The sequence below is a fragment of the Maylandia zebra genome, linkage group LG3 (assembly GCF_041146795.1).
Source record: "Maylandia zebra isolate NMK-2024a linkage group LG3, Mzebra_GT3a, whole genome shotgun sequence".
Lineage (NCBI taxonomy): Eukaryota > Metazoa > Chordata > Actinopteri > Cichliformes > Cichlidae > Maylandia > Maylandia zebra.
Genome location: NC_135169.1, coordinates 19,992,469 through 20,008,024, shown reverse-complemented (window position 1 = coordinate 20,008,024; position 15,556 = coordinate 19,992,469). Strand labels below are relative to the sequence as shown.

Genomic DNA, 15,556 nt, shown 5'->3' with positions numbered 1-15,556 from the left:
CTCCTGCCTTTTAAAGACCCAAAGATACAGACTCTGACCTACTTAATGAGAAAAAAATTCTGGTGAAACAGGTTTTTGAAAAGACATCCTTCTTTCAAAAATGTGGTCCAACAATCTGTTTCAGAAGGAATGTTTTCTACAGTTTGTTGGGCAAGTTTTTTTCAAAGAGAGACATTTTCCACTTTCTTTGCTTCACCTGGAGGTGTTGTTTTTTATTTTGCACAGGGTAGGAACATTTCCATGCAAATGTTAGCAAATGAGGCCCAATTATTCCTAAAGAACAAGACAAAAGGCAGCCAGCATACAAAAAACTGCTTTGAAAACTAGACATTATAAGAAAAATTGCAGGCTGCGTTTGCACACAATTCAATGCACATATTTCCCTTTTTCCTAGCTAAACATAAAGAAACTACAGGTAGCTCAATGCTTTCACATAGTACTACTGTATTATTAGTCCACCAAGAGGAAAAAAAGATACATTGATTTAAAAAAAACTGAATTGAAGCCTTTTGTGCTTGGCTTTCATCAGCAGGTGTTTATCTGGAGGGCATCAGGCTTAAAGCCATAGGTGTGGTGTCTGCTTCATTTTCACTTTTTCAGAGATTTTTCCCGATAGTTAAAGTATGCAGTCAGACATGAATCCAGATGATTTTGATACTCTAAGAATGAATACTAGACGACAAACAACCATATCACCAAACCAGCTCAGCTAGTTCTACTTAAACAGAAAAACTTTAGTTTTAGTTATTAACAAACTGTCAGTGTGATGAGTTGAGAGTTAATACAAATCAATTGAATTCAATTTTTAAAAATTTTATTTCATTTTATTTCCATATTGCCAAAAATAACCTTTTAAGGCACTTTATACTTTACACGCTTTATATTGAAAGGTAAAGAGCCTATAAAACAGAGTGGAGAAAAAACAACAACAAGCAGACAACCCCTATGAGCAAGCACTTGGTGACAGTAGTAAGTAGGTCAGATCCTGTAATTATATATTTTAAAAAGGCATATAAAGGAAAACAAAATACTATCACTTAGGGAAAGCACAGGGGATGTATCGACCAGTAAATCAACAGCTTTACTTTTACACTGAGCTCTGTCTTCACCACAACAGACCGGTGCGACATCTGCATCACTGCAGCTGTGACCATGAAGCATTTGTCAATTGAAACATATTCCATGATCTCTTGTCTTATCTTGTCTCTCATTTCACCCCTTTCTTTGCTTCACCTGGAAATAAACGTGTCGGTATACAGAGAAATTGCTGTGGGGCAGTATACAGATTCAACAAGGCTGTTGGTTCCAAACAATTCTGATTTATTGACATACGCACGAGGGTGAAAACAAAAATTTCATAAATCTGACAGTATTTTTATGTCGTGGCCTATTTTTAGTTTTACTCCTTGCACAGGATAAGAACGTTCCCACGCAATTGTTACCAAATGTGGCCCAATTATTCCTAACACACTACCAATGCAGTGTGATGACAAAGAACAGGACAAAAGGCAAAAAAAGAGATTTGAATGTCTTTCAAGAAGCTTGAAGAGATATTCCTGAACACTACTTGGAGACATTTATATTGCAGGCTGTGTTGATGTTCAAGAGCATTAGAGTTGTGCAAACTCTTTTTGCAGTATATCGTCTATTTCCATGTACGTTTGCACACAATTCAATGCACATATTTCCCTTTTTCCTAGCTAAACATAAAGAAACTACAGGTAGCTCAATGCTTTCACACAGTACTACTGTATTATTAGTCCACCAAGAGAAAAAGATGCATTGATAAAAAAAATTGATTGAAGCCTTTTGTGCTTGGCTTTCATCAGCAGGTGTTTATCTGGAGGGCATCAGGCTTAAAGCCATAGGTGTGGTGTCTGCTACATTTTCACTTTTTCAGAGATTTTTCCCGATAGTTAAAGTTTGCAGTCATACAAGAATCCAGGTGAGTTTGATATTCTGAGAATGAATACCAGACGACAAACAACCATATCACCAAACCAGCTCAGCTAGTTCTACTTAAACAGACAAACTTTAGTTTTAATTGCTGTCCAACTGTCAATGAAATGAACTGAGAATTAATACAAATTAAGTACAACTGAATTTTATTAAATTTAACAATTTTTAGTTCAGTTTGTATCTATTTCTATATTGCCAATCATAACAACTGTCATCTTAAGGTCAAACCACCAGTAGAACCAGGATCGGGGAGGGGCAGCTATGTGCTCCGACCAGTTGGTGGTGACGGGAGAAATGAAAGTTCACCGGGGTTGATTTAAAAGTGGAATTTAGTAATTTGTGAATATTGATTGCTCAGCAGTGATTGACTTTCCAGACACCTCATTTACCGCTTAGTCTCACTTGCAAGTATGAGATTATCCTCATCTAGAAAGAAAATAAAGCAGAAGTTGCTTTAAGGTGGGTCTAACTTGTGAAGTCACCATGACCGTACACCGTTTTTAGGTCTTGCATTCATTATGTTTCAAAAAGTAAGGCAATGACAGTCAAAATGCTCAGGGGCATAAAAGGGGTTAATGTGTGTTTGATAAGGGAGTGCTTTACACCACTATCACTTTCCCATGCTGTCAAACTCAGTACTGACATCATTACTCTAGTCCAGGGGTCAGCAACCTTTAACACCCAAAGAGCCACTTGGACCCGGTTTCCACGCAAAAGAAAACACTGGGAGCCGCAAATACTTTTTGACATTTAAAATGCAGATAACGCTGTATATATTGTTTTTTTTACCTTTATGCTTTGTATGAACAACTAAAGTAAGTAAAGTTTATTTATTAAGCGCTTTTCACAGACAGGCAGTCACAAAGCGCTGTACACAAATATTAAAATAAACAATACAATCAATAGACATTATACACAATGTAAAAGATCAAATGTAAAGAATGTAAAGAATATAAAATACGTAGATCAACAAAAGGCTTGTTTGAACAGAAAAGTTTTTAACTGCTTTTTAAAAGAATCCACAGAGCAACTAAGGTGTGTTGCTTATGAAATCCATGAAGTGCTACAGAGAAAATTACATTTTATTTATGTAATTAACACATTTTGAACTCTTAAAGAAATATAACAAAAGGAAAGACACCCAGCTGAACTAAAACTATGCTGCTAAAAAAGAAAAATAGATATTTGCAAAATTCTGCCTAAATATGTATTTTACCTGATAAATGTGTGTGGCGGGGCGTGGTCTGCAGCACCGCTGCAGGGGATGCGGACGCACCTGAGCGGCACCTGCAATCACGCCTCACCGGCTTAACGTCTGTGCTATCTGTGCTGTTGTGTTGGTGTGTGTCGAGCTGTGAGCTGCAAAGCTACAGCCGGCTGTATGCGTACAGCAACCATGTGTGAAAAGTGGTCAATAAAGAGATGTATATTTTTATATTTCAATATCACAATAATCTAACAATTTAGAACTACACGTTAAAAAAGAACTAACATAAATAAAATACACTTCAGCTAAATACTTCTAATTTATTTTCCCAAACCACGCCGAGCCGCACTATAAGGACTAAAGAGCCGCAGGTTGCCGACCCCTGCTCTAGTCCAATCATCTTCTCGCCCATCTGCTTTGAGAATCAGCCTTCACTTTGCATGCTTTAAATATCAATGCTCTTTGTCATGCTCCCTTTCAGATTCTTATTCATGCAACCCACCTCTAATTATCAAATAGATTAATTAATTTCTCTACCTCAAGAAATCATGTTGAATACTGATGTCTATCAAAAGCATCTGATGTGCACCATCCAGATGCTTTGTACTTTTGACCTCCTATGGATGGAAAAGCCCCCCCAACAATACTTGCTTTTTAAAGATGTATGCTGCACAATCATTCCTCCCTGGAAAAATAACATTTCAAATAAACCTTTAGTATCCCCAAATTCAGGCCCTTGATAAGTGGATGTAAATGGGCTCACCTGTCTGGCCTCCACTCTGTGCCCTTCCCACACACAACAGTCTTTCACCTACAAATACTCATACCCAGTAAATCAAAAAAGTTGAAACATGGAAATAAACAAACACCTATACAAACACACAGCCACATTTAGCTCTACTTTAAAATCAACAGACAAAAATGAGCATTGCCACACCTCCACTGGATATCATTAGTCTCCTTTATGTTTCCCCCCAATGAACGACAGCTCTTCCTGATTTTTGTGAAGCTCTAATTTAAGCTGGTGTTTTCTTTTTAATACTTGAAATGACTGCTTAATTATTTACTGATTAATAGCTATCCAAAAATACAAGAATATGGACAAGCAAACAACAAAGCCTTTAATATTTTTTGTCATTTCTACATTCCTTTGTTCTATCATAAAGAAATTAAAATTATCCTTTTCATCGATCAAAGACATAACTTCTTAGCCAGGCCTCTTTCTATAAATCTCTACTTAAATAGAAGGTTTGCTAATTTAGGTTATAGATGTTCTGGTCAACAGGGTAAGTGCTGATGTAATAATGTTATCAGGCTCTCAAAGCTTTGCTGTTGCAGAATGGAAAGATTTATAAGCAGAGATAAAAATCGTTCAGTAGTGCTTAATAAAATCACATACAATGTGATTAATGACAACATTTTTATACCATGTAATTACTCAGGAACTATTAATGGTTCATGATATCATTAAGAAAATAAGTAAATAAGTGACTAACAACATATTTAGATGCAAATTTATACATATAATTCATTGAGATATGAGATAATTTAATGTGGGCATGTTGTTTAAGGTTTTATAAATTTATATATATATATATATATATATATATATATATATATATATATATATATATATATATATATATATATATATATATATATATATATTATATACACACACACATAAAGGATTTTAAGATAATCTGAATGTTGGAAGCTACATCATGAGGTCACCATTACCATCACTTTCCAGTCGTCTTTGTGTCATCTCTTCTCTGTAAAAACACAAAAGAATAGAAGGAATACAGCTTTTAAACGGCATCAGCACACTTTAAATACTTCCCTGGGTGAGGGCCAATAGTGTCCTTGAGAGTTCACTGTAGAGGCAGGGCCAGATGTATAAAGCATCTCTGCCCTCGTCAATATCTTGTTTTGTAGTTAGCGTTCATTAACTTGAAACAATGTTTTTGTTTGTTTGTTTTTATTTTTATGCTAAAATAATCTTATGTAGTTGTTACAACTAGTTTTTGTCATAGTTAAAATGAAGTTACCTAATGTAAATAAGTAGTTCTTTTAGATTTAATTACTTATGTAGTTCTAAATTACATTTCAGAGATTTCACAGAGTTTTTATGAAACTGAAAAACAGATGGAACGCTCTAGTCTATAACCTATTGCTGCCTCCCTGTGGAGACTCTTTAGGAGATTATTCTCTTTTTCAGAATTAATAAAATTGGTCTGTGGCTGCTGTACAAAAAGAAAAACTTTTATCAGTATAATAGTTCATATTAATATGATATGAACTATTGAAGTGATAGATGAAACCAGGTGTCATTGTAGGAGAAGCAAATGTGGTAACTGAAGAGACAGATGTTGACTTGAGTCAGCCTGTTGCAGAAAGAGAACCTGATGTTAAACTAATGGATAAAGGTGTGGGAAAGCCAGATGGTTATTAAATTTTGGGAAATTCATGTTTATATTAAGTTGCTATGTGTTTTTAGCACAATGACTGAATGTTTGTTAATCCAGCATTAATAAAATAACTAAATACAATACCTTTTGAGCACCAAGCTAGAAAAATACACCATTGCTAAAATTAATGGCTGATTTGATCTGCTTTTTTTGCTGAAAGGATATTTGAAGTTATTGTTGCTGACCATGTCCATGTCTTTATGAAGTGTATCCATCTTCTGATGGTTGCTCCCACACACATCATAAAGCTCAAATAATCTCAAACTGATTTCATGAACATGAAAATGAGTTCCCTGTACTCAAATTACCTCCATATTTAATGTCTTCTTCATCCAATACAGCACCTATGGGATGTGGTGAAACAGGAGATGTTTACACTCAGCCTTGGAGACAGGAGAAGAAGGTCGCCGAGAAGGGGCTTGGAGTAGAGCCACTACTCCTCCACATCAAAATGAGCCAGTTGAGGTGGTTCATCTGACCATGATCCCTCCTGGATGCCTCCAAGAGGAGGTATTTGGGACATGTTCTACTGCAGAGGTTATATTTTTCAGCTGGCTTTGTAGTCCCTCCAGAAGAGTTAGAGGTCGTCACCAGGGACAGGGTCTTGATGTCTGCTGAGACAGCTGTACCCAAGACCTGGACTTGGATAAGTGGAAGGAGACTATGGATGGATGGATGTTGGATGTAGGGGTGATCTACCCCAGCATTTAACATAATGCAAATGACTACAAATTAGAACAGGAGTGTCTTAATCATAACTATAGTCATAAGAAATTCGAATGGTATTTGTTAGGCTCACCAAGTTCTAAGGTAAAATATATTTTTTACACCGTCCCAACTCTCCAGTAGATTTGAAATATGTTATTGTCTTAGCTCTTGGAGCTGCATTAGAATGTGAGTGCGTGCAACTACGCTGGTCGTATCGGATTGTAGAGGTGTGTTTGTGTGTGTGCAGCCGTGCATAAACAGCTTGGCTAATACGGGAGCAGAGGCTAGACGTCATGGATCAGGAGTGAACCCACACACGGAAACACACAGAGAGGTGGATGCAGATCAGCTCAGCTGTAGACACGGAGGGAGCAGGTTTAAAAAAACTTATTTGTATCACAGTTATAGTACCTCTAATAAAAGGTATTGCAGAAGAAGTGGAAGTCACAAAACTGGTAGCAGTGTTATTAATAATAACAGTTTATGTTTTTAGCAGAAAGAGATCCCAGTGATTCCTAAGTAACTGAATTCAAGGTAAGACCATATTCATTCATTCAAATGATATTTTTCAGGGAAGATTGTATGCCTTTCTTAAAAGATCATTCGTGAAAGGCTATCAAGCATTATTTGTTTTACCTTAATCTTATTTTTAGTCTAACCTTAAATGAACATTTTCGAAAACCTTAACTGAAACTGAATCTAATCTTTCCTAACCTCAGGATGAACCTAAACTTTACCTAACCTTATCTGAACAATCCATACGCTTAATCAAACCTAAACATAATCTTTCCTAATGTTAAGCTGAACCTAATTTTGACCTGTCTTCATTTTAGGATTAATTGAACCTCATCCCAGCCTTCATGGCCTTGATTAAACCCAAGCTCTCTCTCTCCTGTGATAAGAATAAACCAATTTTAGATTTATCTTACTCTTACTAGATTTAATTTACTCTTAATTTAAATTAAGCCACATTTTTGCATACCATTTATGCAAAACTTTTATTGGAATTATTAAAAGACATAAAATCTTGACTTTCATCCAGGATCCAGGGTCCCAGTCCCCTGTAGGACTGTTACTTTGGGACTTTTGTTTTGCTTTGTTTTGGGCTTTTCATTTTCAGTAGCTGTTGTATTTAGCCTTGCTCCAACATGAGGTGCCAGTTGAGTGGTTTCCAGCCTGAGAGTTGGGCATACCAAAGAGTCATCATTCTTCTGAAGTGTTGTTCGCTCAAACCAATAAAAACTACACAACCTCATAATTTTACAATTTTATACAAGGCTATAAAAGTTCTAACTAAGAAACCACTGTGATTTCATCATTGTTATATATTCTTTTTTAATATATGTATGAAAATCAGTGATCGTATGACAATCAGATTCCTGTTTCTAGCTGACAGGAGTGACACCTGGTGTGGTCTTCTATCGCTTTAGCCCATCTGCCTCATGGTTCAAAGTGTTGTGCATTCAGAGATGCTCTTCTGCATACCTTGGTTGTAGCAAGAGGTTGTTTTAGTTACTGCTGCCTTCCTATCAGCTCAAAACAGTCTAACCTCAACTGACCTTTGACATCAACAAGGTATTTTCACTCAGCGAACAGCCATCCAGTGGATATTTTCTCTTTGTCAGACCATTCTCTGTAAACACTGAAGATGGTTGTGTGGTAAAATCCCAGATCAGCCTACAGTGGGGCAAAAAAGTATTTAGTCAGCCACCGATTGTGCAAGTTCCCCCACTTAAAATGATGACAGAGGTCAGTAATTTGCACCAGAGGTACACTTCAACTGTGAGAGACAGAATGTGAAAAAAAAATCCATGAATCCACATGGTAGGATTTGTTAAGAATTTATTCGTAAATCAGGGTGGAAAATAAGTATTTGGTCAATAACAAAAATACAACTCAATACTTTGTAACATAACCTTTGTTGGCAATAACAGAGGTCAAACGTTTACTATAGGTCTTTACCAGGTTTGCACACACAGTAGCTGGTATTTTGGCCCATTCCTCCATGCAGATCTTCTCGAGAGCAGTGATGTTTTGGGGCTGTCGCCGAGCAACACGGACTTTCAACTCCCGCCACAGATTTTCTATGGGGTTGAGGTCTGGAGACTGGCTAGGCCACTCCAGGACTTTCAAATGCTTCTTACGGAGCCACTCCTTTGTTGCCCGGGCGGTGTGTTTTGGATCATTGTCATGTTGGAAGACCCAGCCTCGTTTCATCTTCAAAGTTCTCACTGATGGAAGGAGGTTTTGGCTCAAAATCTCACGATACATGGCCCCATTCATTCTGTCCTTAACACGGATCAGTCGTCCTGTCCCCTTGGCAGAAAAACAGCCCCATAGCATGATGTTTCCACCCCCATGCTTCACAGTAGGTATGGTGTTCTTGGGATGCAACTCAGTATTCTTCTTCCTCCAAACACGACGAGTTGAGTTTATACCAAAAAGTTCTACTTTGGTTTCATCTGACCACATGACATTCTCCCAATCCTCTGCTGTATCATCCATGTGCTCTCTGGCAAACTTCAGACGGGCCTGGACATGCACTGGCTTCAGCAGCGGAACACGTCTGGCACTGCGGGATTTGATTCCCTGCCGTTGTAGTGTGTTACTGATGGTGACCTTTGTTACTTTGGTCCCAGCTCTCTGCAGGTCATTCACCAGGTCCCCCCGTGTGGTTCTGGGATCTTTGCTCACCGTTCTCATGATCATTTTGACCCCACGGGATGAGATCTTGCGTGGAGCCCCAGATCGAGGGAGATTATCAGTGGTCTTGTATGTCTTCCATTTTCTGATGATTGCTCCCACAGTTGATTTTTTCACACCAAGCTGCTTGCCTATTGTAGATTCACTCTTCCCAGTCTGGTGCAGGTCTACAATACTTTTCCTGGTGTCCTTCGAAAGCTCTTTGGTCTTGGCCATGGCGGAGTTTGGAGTCTGACTGTTTGAGGCTGTGGACAGGTGTCTTTTATACAGATGATGAGTTCAAACAGGTGCCATTCATACAGGTAACGAGTGGGGGACAGAAAAGCTTCTTACAGAAGACGTTACAGGTCTGTGAGAGCCAGAGATTTTCCTTGTTTGAGGTGACCAAATACTTATTTTCCACCCAGATTTAAGAATAAATTCTTTACAAATCCTACCATGTGAATTCATGGATTTTTTTTTCACATTCTGTCTCTCACAGTTGAAGTGTACCTCTGGTGCAAATTACTGACCTCTGTCATCATTTTAAGTGGGGGAACTTGCACAATCGGTGGCTGACTAAATACTTTTTTGCCCCACTGTATCTGGCACCAACAAGTATGGCACGTAAAAAAAGTAGAGTTCAAATTAGTACAAGTAGATTTAAAGTATTTAAATCACATTCTGCCACTGATAATGTACAATGTTTATTACAGGTACACTTAGTCGAATTGAAATAAAAAAAACAAAACACTTAAACTGTGCTTTGATTTCATTTATTGTAAATTTTATTTTTTTTAAATTCCCCTTTGATTATCATCTTCTTTTTCCTTTACTATTTCTTTCCTTCTCCTCACTCGACAGTAAGGTGATCTGTCTCAGCCACAGTAAAGGTCAAAGGTCAGGTTAGGGGAGTTTGTAACAACAGGAAGTGTGTGTGTGTAGCCAATAAATATTTAATAGAGACAAATAAGCTGTCTTGGAGGATGGATATATCACTCTGTGTGTGTGTGTGTGTGTGTGTGTGTGTGTGTGTGTGTGTGTGTGTGTGTGTGTGTGTGAGTAAATGATTAGGATCATTTATTGAAGAAACTGATTTATTATTGATAAGATTATGAAAGCCATTAATAACAGCAAATTGCATTATTGATTAGAGCCAATAATGCAGCTGCTGAGGTTCTGAAGCTCTTTCCAAAACAAACACATGCAGTCGTTTCTCCATTGCTTCAGAAGACATTACAACTGTCTGAAAATGAACAATAGGCTGCTCAATGTTTTTTACCTGAAAGGCTTCATATTGTGAGGTTATTATCTTACACTCAGTTAGCTTATCTTCTTATTTATTAGTCCTTTATTTATCCAGGTAAAACATCTCATTGAGATTAAAAATATCATTTCCAAGAGAGACCTGGCATCATGGCAACAAAAGTCAAAATACACATACCGCATAAGTATATAACATTTAAAACAAATACAATATCCCATACCAACATGTGAAAAATATACAATAACATATCAAATTAAGAGTGACATTAAAAACAATCACACTGAGTAAAAGAGTTATTCTCTCGTTCCTTTAAGACAGACTTAAACTCTTCCAAACCAATTCTGATAATTTCAGTTCCTTCTGCAGATTATTCCAGGAAGCAGGGACAGCGTATTTAAAAGCATTTTTCCCCAATTCTGTTCTGAGTTTTGGGACAATCAATTGTATGATATTGTGAGAACGAAGGCTGTATTGGTTGTGGTTTTTACACATATAAACATATAAATAAGATGGAACCAGCCCAAGGAGAGATTTATAGATAAAGATCAATCAATGGGAGAGTCTGCGAATATGCAAAGAACAATGATGTACACGATTTCCACAGCCAGTAACAAAACGTAAAGCACAATGGTACACAGTATCCAACCTCTTTAGGTAGTGGGCAGGTGCATTCATAAAAAGCAGGTCACCATAATCCAATAAAGGTAAAAAAGTTGCATGAATCAAGTGTTTTCTCACTTGGAGGGAGAAACAGGATTGATTTCTAAAAAAGTAACCTAGTTTTAACTTCGACACAAGCCTTTGAATGTGAGTCTTAAATGACAAATTCTGATCTATAATGATCCCTAGATACTTGCAAGATGTGACCATTTCAATTTCAGTTCCTTGAATTGTTTTAATCTTAGGAGACGTAGCTAACAACTTTTTGCCATTTGATAATAACATGAACTTGGATTTCTCTGGATTTAACACCAACTTAAGTTGAGTTAAATGGGACTGAACATGATCAAAGGCAGACTGCAGAAATTGCAGGGTTTGTGCTACTTAAGGGGATGAACAATAAATAATTGTATCATCTGCATAAAGATGGAAGGCTGCATTTGACAAATTATCACAAAGGTTGTTTATGTAAAGAGAAAATAGCAATGGCTCTAATATGGAGCCCTGCGGAACTCCTTTGGATACTGAGAGAAAAGAGGAAGAAGACCCAGCAGCATGGACACACTGTTTTCTTGCTGACAAGTAATTTGAAAACCAGCTTAGAGCATTTACAGATAGACCAATATTGTTTAGTCTATTTAATAAAATAGCATGCTTAACTGTATCAAAAGCCTTTGACAAGTCAAGAAAAAGAGCAGCACAGTAATTTACACTTACTCTGATCTTCACATGGCCTAAAACTAATCTCACTCTAAGTTTTTTGTATCCAAACAATTCCTTCCTTTCAATCTGATTTTAACCTTAATTTATTAGGGTACATCTTTATCCTAATCTTAAATCAAAGCTTTGGTTAAAGCCAAGATTAATACGAACATTAAATTAAACCTAACTTGAACCACAACTTAGTGTCATGGCTACTGGACGGACTCACGCGCAGTCAGTTCTTTCTATGAGAACAAAAGGAGATTATTTATTTACAACAGGGATCACCTCAGTGCTATATATGTACAGTGAGTTGGGAGGGGGGGTCCAGGGCTCCAGGGAGAGAAGGGAGGGGGGGGGATCCACACACACACGCTTCCTCTTCAATGTTAGTTGAACGTTCTTCAACAGAATTCAACGTTAGTTCCACAACAAAATACACACAGTGGATTCTTTTGAAAATGGCGAGAGCACAAACTCAGGAGGTTCAACATTCCAGTGGTGAGCTGCTCTGTGCCACTGCCTTAAATAGCAGCTGGGGAAATCAGCCACATCAGCAGCAGGTGGAGACAATCACACAGGTGCGTGGGCCAATAGCGAGAGCCCGTAACGAGCTCCACCCAGGCAGAGAGGAAGAGGAGAGACAAAGAAAACAAAAACAAAAAAGAACAACAACAACAAAACCTGTAGCCAGTGTGAGCCAACCAGAGACACGGGGACCTTCGCTTAGGTTCATCTTAAGTATTCGCTTGACCCAAAATTAGCCTGTATTTATCCTAACCTTAAACATTATCCTAACTTCCCCTAACTTTAATCTAGTCAAGGATTAATCCTTCAATGATTAACATTAATCTAACATACCCCATTAGATTTCCCCCCATTTTCTGATTTCTTGATATAAATCTGCACCAAAACTTAAACTCCTCTAAGCTTGATGCTACTGTACTCTTGTCCACCAGATGTCATGGCGATCATCCTTTCGCTGCTCAAAGTTTCGTCACATTTTTGGAAAGTCTGCCACCAAGGAGCACAGCTACGACGGGGTGCCAATCACGCGTAGTGTCCACGATAACCACTACTGCTCAGCCAATCCCTGCTTCATCGCTGTGGTGACTGAGTGCGCGGGAGGCGGGTCCTTTTTAGTCCTGCCCATCCATCATGTACATAGGCCTTTTTAATTTAATTTCCTCTGAATTAACATAATAAAGGATAAAAAAAATGGGGAAACCTAAATTTTTAAAATTGTTTCATGTTCTCTCTCTCAGAAAGGCAGAGTAGATCCTCAGCATCCGAGGGTTTGTGGCCACAGCGGCAGAGTCCTGGACGTCAAGTGGAATCCATTCGATGATTACTGCATCGCCTCATGCTCAGAGGACTGCACTGTATGGCAGTTAGTTAACGACTAACTAGGATTAACTTTGGAATTCGATTTAGGATAAGGATGGGGTTAAATTATTGGGAATTATATAATGTTTAGTGTACAGCACATACACTTTGGTCCTGTGCATGTATTCAGGTGAAGATCTGGGATATCCCAGTCTGTGGAGTCCAACAGAACCTCACCAAGGCCAGGAAAACCCTGATTGGCCACTCCAGAAGAGTGGGGCTAATTGAGTGGCATCCAACTGCTGAGAACCTTCTGCTAAGTGCTGCCTATGACTACAAGGTCAGTGCCAATCATATAACATTCTGGCTTAAATGAGTACCGTATTTTTGTTAAAAGAAACCGTCTTTGCTTTTGTGTTGTATTCAACTTCCTTCAATATATCTTATGAACATAATGCACAGAAATCTTAGAGAAAAAGCCAATGGTTGGCATAAAACTTTTCTATAATAGACACCTTACAAGATTGAACCAGTAAAGAAAGTATCAACACAAGAGAACCAAATGTTAAAGAGCTACACTCTACAATCAGTAATTCCAGTGCATTTAGGCTTCAAAACAGACGTGAATTTGTCTCACTTACTGCTCCAGGTCCTTCTCTGGGATGTATCCCAGGCTGGTGCAGTTATCAGGTATCCAGTTCGGGTGGTGCTGATGCCCATCCACCACCGCTACCCATCTGAGGCACTGCTGCTTTCAGTCAGCTTCAACAGTGATGGCAGCAGGCTGGCAGTCACATCCAAAGACAGACACGTTCGAGTCCTGGACCCTCGGACAGGAAAGATTTTACAGGTATGATTATTGTATCTGAATGCGAGTCCTGACAGAAAATTGCCAGGAAGGTAACTGATACTTCTGCAGGTATCAAGCAGTAACTCACACAAGGCCAACAAAGTTTTATACATCGGGGGGTTGAAGTTGCTTCTGTCCACTGGCAGCTCATCTTGGAACCACCGGCAGATCGTCCTGTGGGACCCTGTAAGATAGTTTTTTTCCTTTCAACTGTAATCTGAAACTTAATCTAAGCTGTGCTTGTTCTTAAACCTGAATCCAATTACCAGCATTTTCTAGGAGTAAGAATACTTGGGTCGTAAGACATGATTAAAAAAGAGATTGCTGAAAATGAGGCACATAGACAAAAACAAATAAATATATAATAAACATATAAAATTAAACAGCTGATAATAAAAAACTGCTTTCTTGTGAAATGATTTAAGAGAATCTCACTGGAGAATTAATTATATAACTGTATATCTCAATTGAGCAACTTTTGCATATTTTAACTTGATTTTTTTTTCCCTTTACAATTTGCTCTACATTCATTCCCATATGTGTTTTCATGCAGGATGACTTATCTGAACCCTTATATGAAGAAGATCTGGATGGGTCAGCTGGAGTACTCTTCCCGTTTTATGACCCAGACACACACATGTTGTATCTGGCTGGAAAGGTCAAAAAACATAAACTGCTTGTGGCAAAATGTGCCGTTAAATTTGAGTAACCATCATCAAGGAGGTTTAGCACCACTGTATATGTTGTATTTATGCTTGTAGGGTGATGGAAACATCCGGTACTATGAGCTAAGTGCTGAAAAACCTTACATCAGCTACCTGACTGAGTACAGGTCCCTGCTGCCACAAAAAGGACTTGGTGAGACCAACACACACACACAAGTGTGTTAGCTAGTAAATGACATAATTTATACAGCTGCCAGTCCAGCTTTGTTCCAGCTCTCACCTACAGTCATGAAATCTGGGTAATGACCAAAAGAGGAAAGTCATAAAATGCCGTCCTACAGAGGAAAGTCATAAAATGTCACAAAATAAAAGAGTAGGTCGACTCTCCCTAAGAGCTAAGGTGAGGAGCTCAAACATAAAGAGTAGAACAGCTGCTCCTCCATGTTGAACTCTGGGCATGCCCAACTGGGTGGAGACCCCGGAGTAAGACCTGCTCATCAGGTAGAACCAGAACAAGATGGGGCCAGCGACCCCACTCAGATAAGTGGAAGAAAATCAGCGAATCGATAGATATTCCTCCTTTTCCAACTTATCATGAAGTCATGCAAATTCTGGCTTCATACTATGACAATTGGGAATCAGGTGAGCCTGGTATCAAAATGTAGGTAAATAAGAGAGTTTTGAGTTTCCATGACTTCTTCTGACCAGACATCTAATCACATGGTGACATGACCCTTTGGATTTTTACCCAAAATGCTGTTTGAGTCAAACTTGGGTAAATCATCAAAGCAGATCAAACATGCTTGTCTCTTTTACTCTCTCACAAACATTAAATTGGTTCCATGTTGTTATTATAACTATCAGATATTCAAGGATATTGGTTCTTTGATTGGATATGAAAAAAATCATAGAGCATTGTGATCCTCTTGAAGTGAATGTAACAGTGATTTGGTTGCAGTTTTTAACAAACCTAAAACTTTGTATCCAACTCATCATCTATACCTATACTCATTTCAAGGTACCGACACAATTTTAAGAAAGCTTGTCTAAGTTCATTCA

General features: G+C 38.2%; 1 long non-coding RNA gene across 1 annotated transcript; it reads right to left on the bottom strand.

The window, feature by feature from the left end:
- Positions 1–10,350: 10,350 nt before the first annotated feature.
- Positions 10,351–14,225, bottom strand: LOC143415236 (uncharacterized). Its single transcript, XR_013095878.1, has 2 exons — positions 13,921–14,225; positions 10,351–13,802 (listed from the first exon to the last, which is right to left on the bottom strand). It is a non-coding gene; the product is annotated as an uncharacterized LOC143415236 (long non-coding RNA).
- Positions 14,226–15,556: the final 1,331 nt, after the last annotated feature.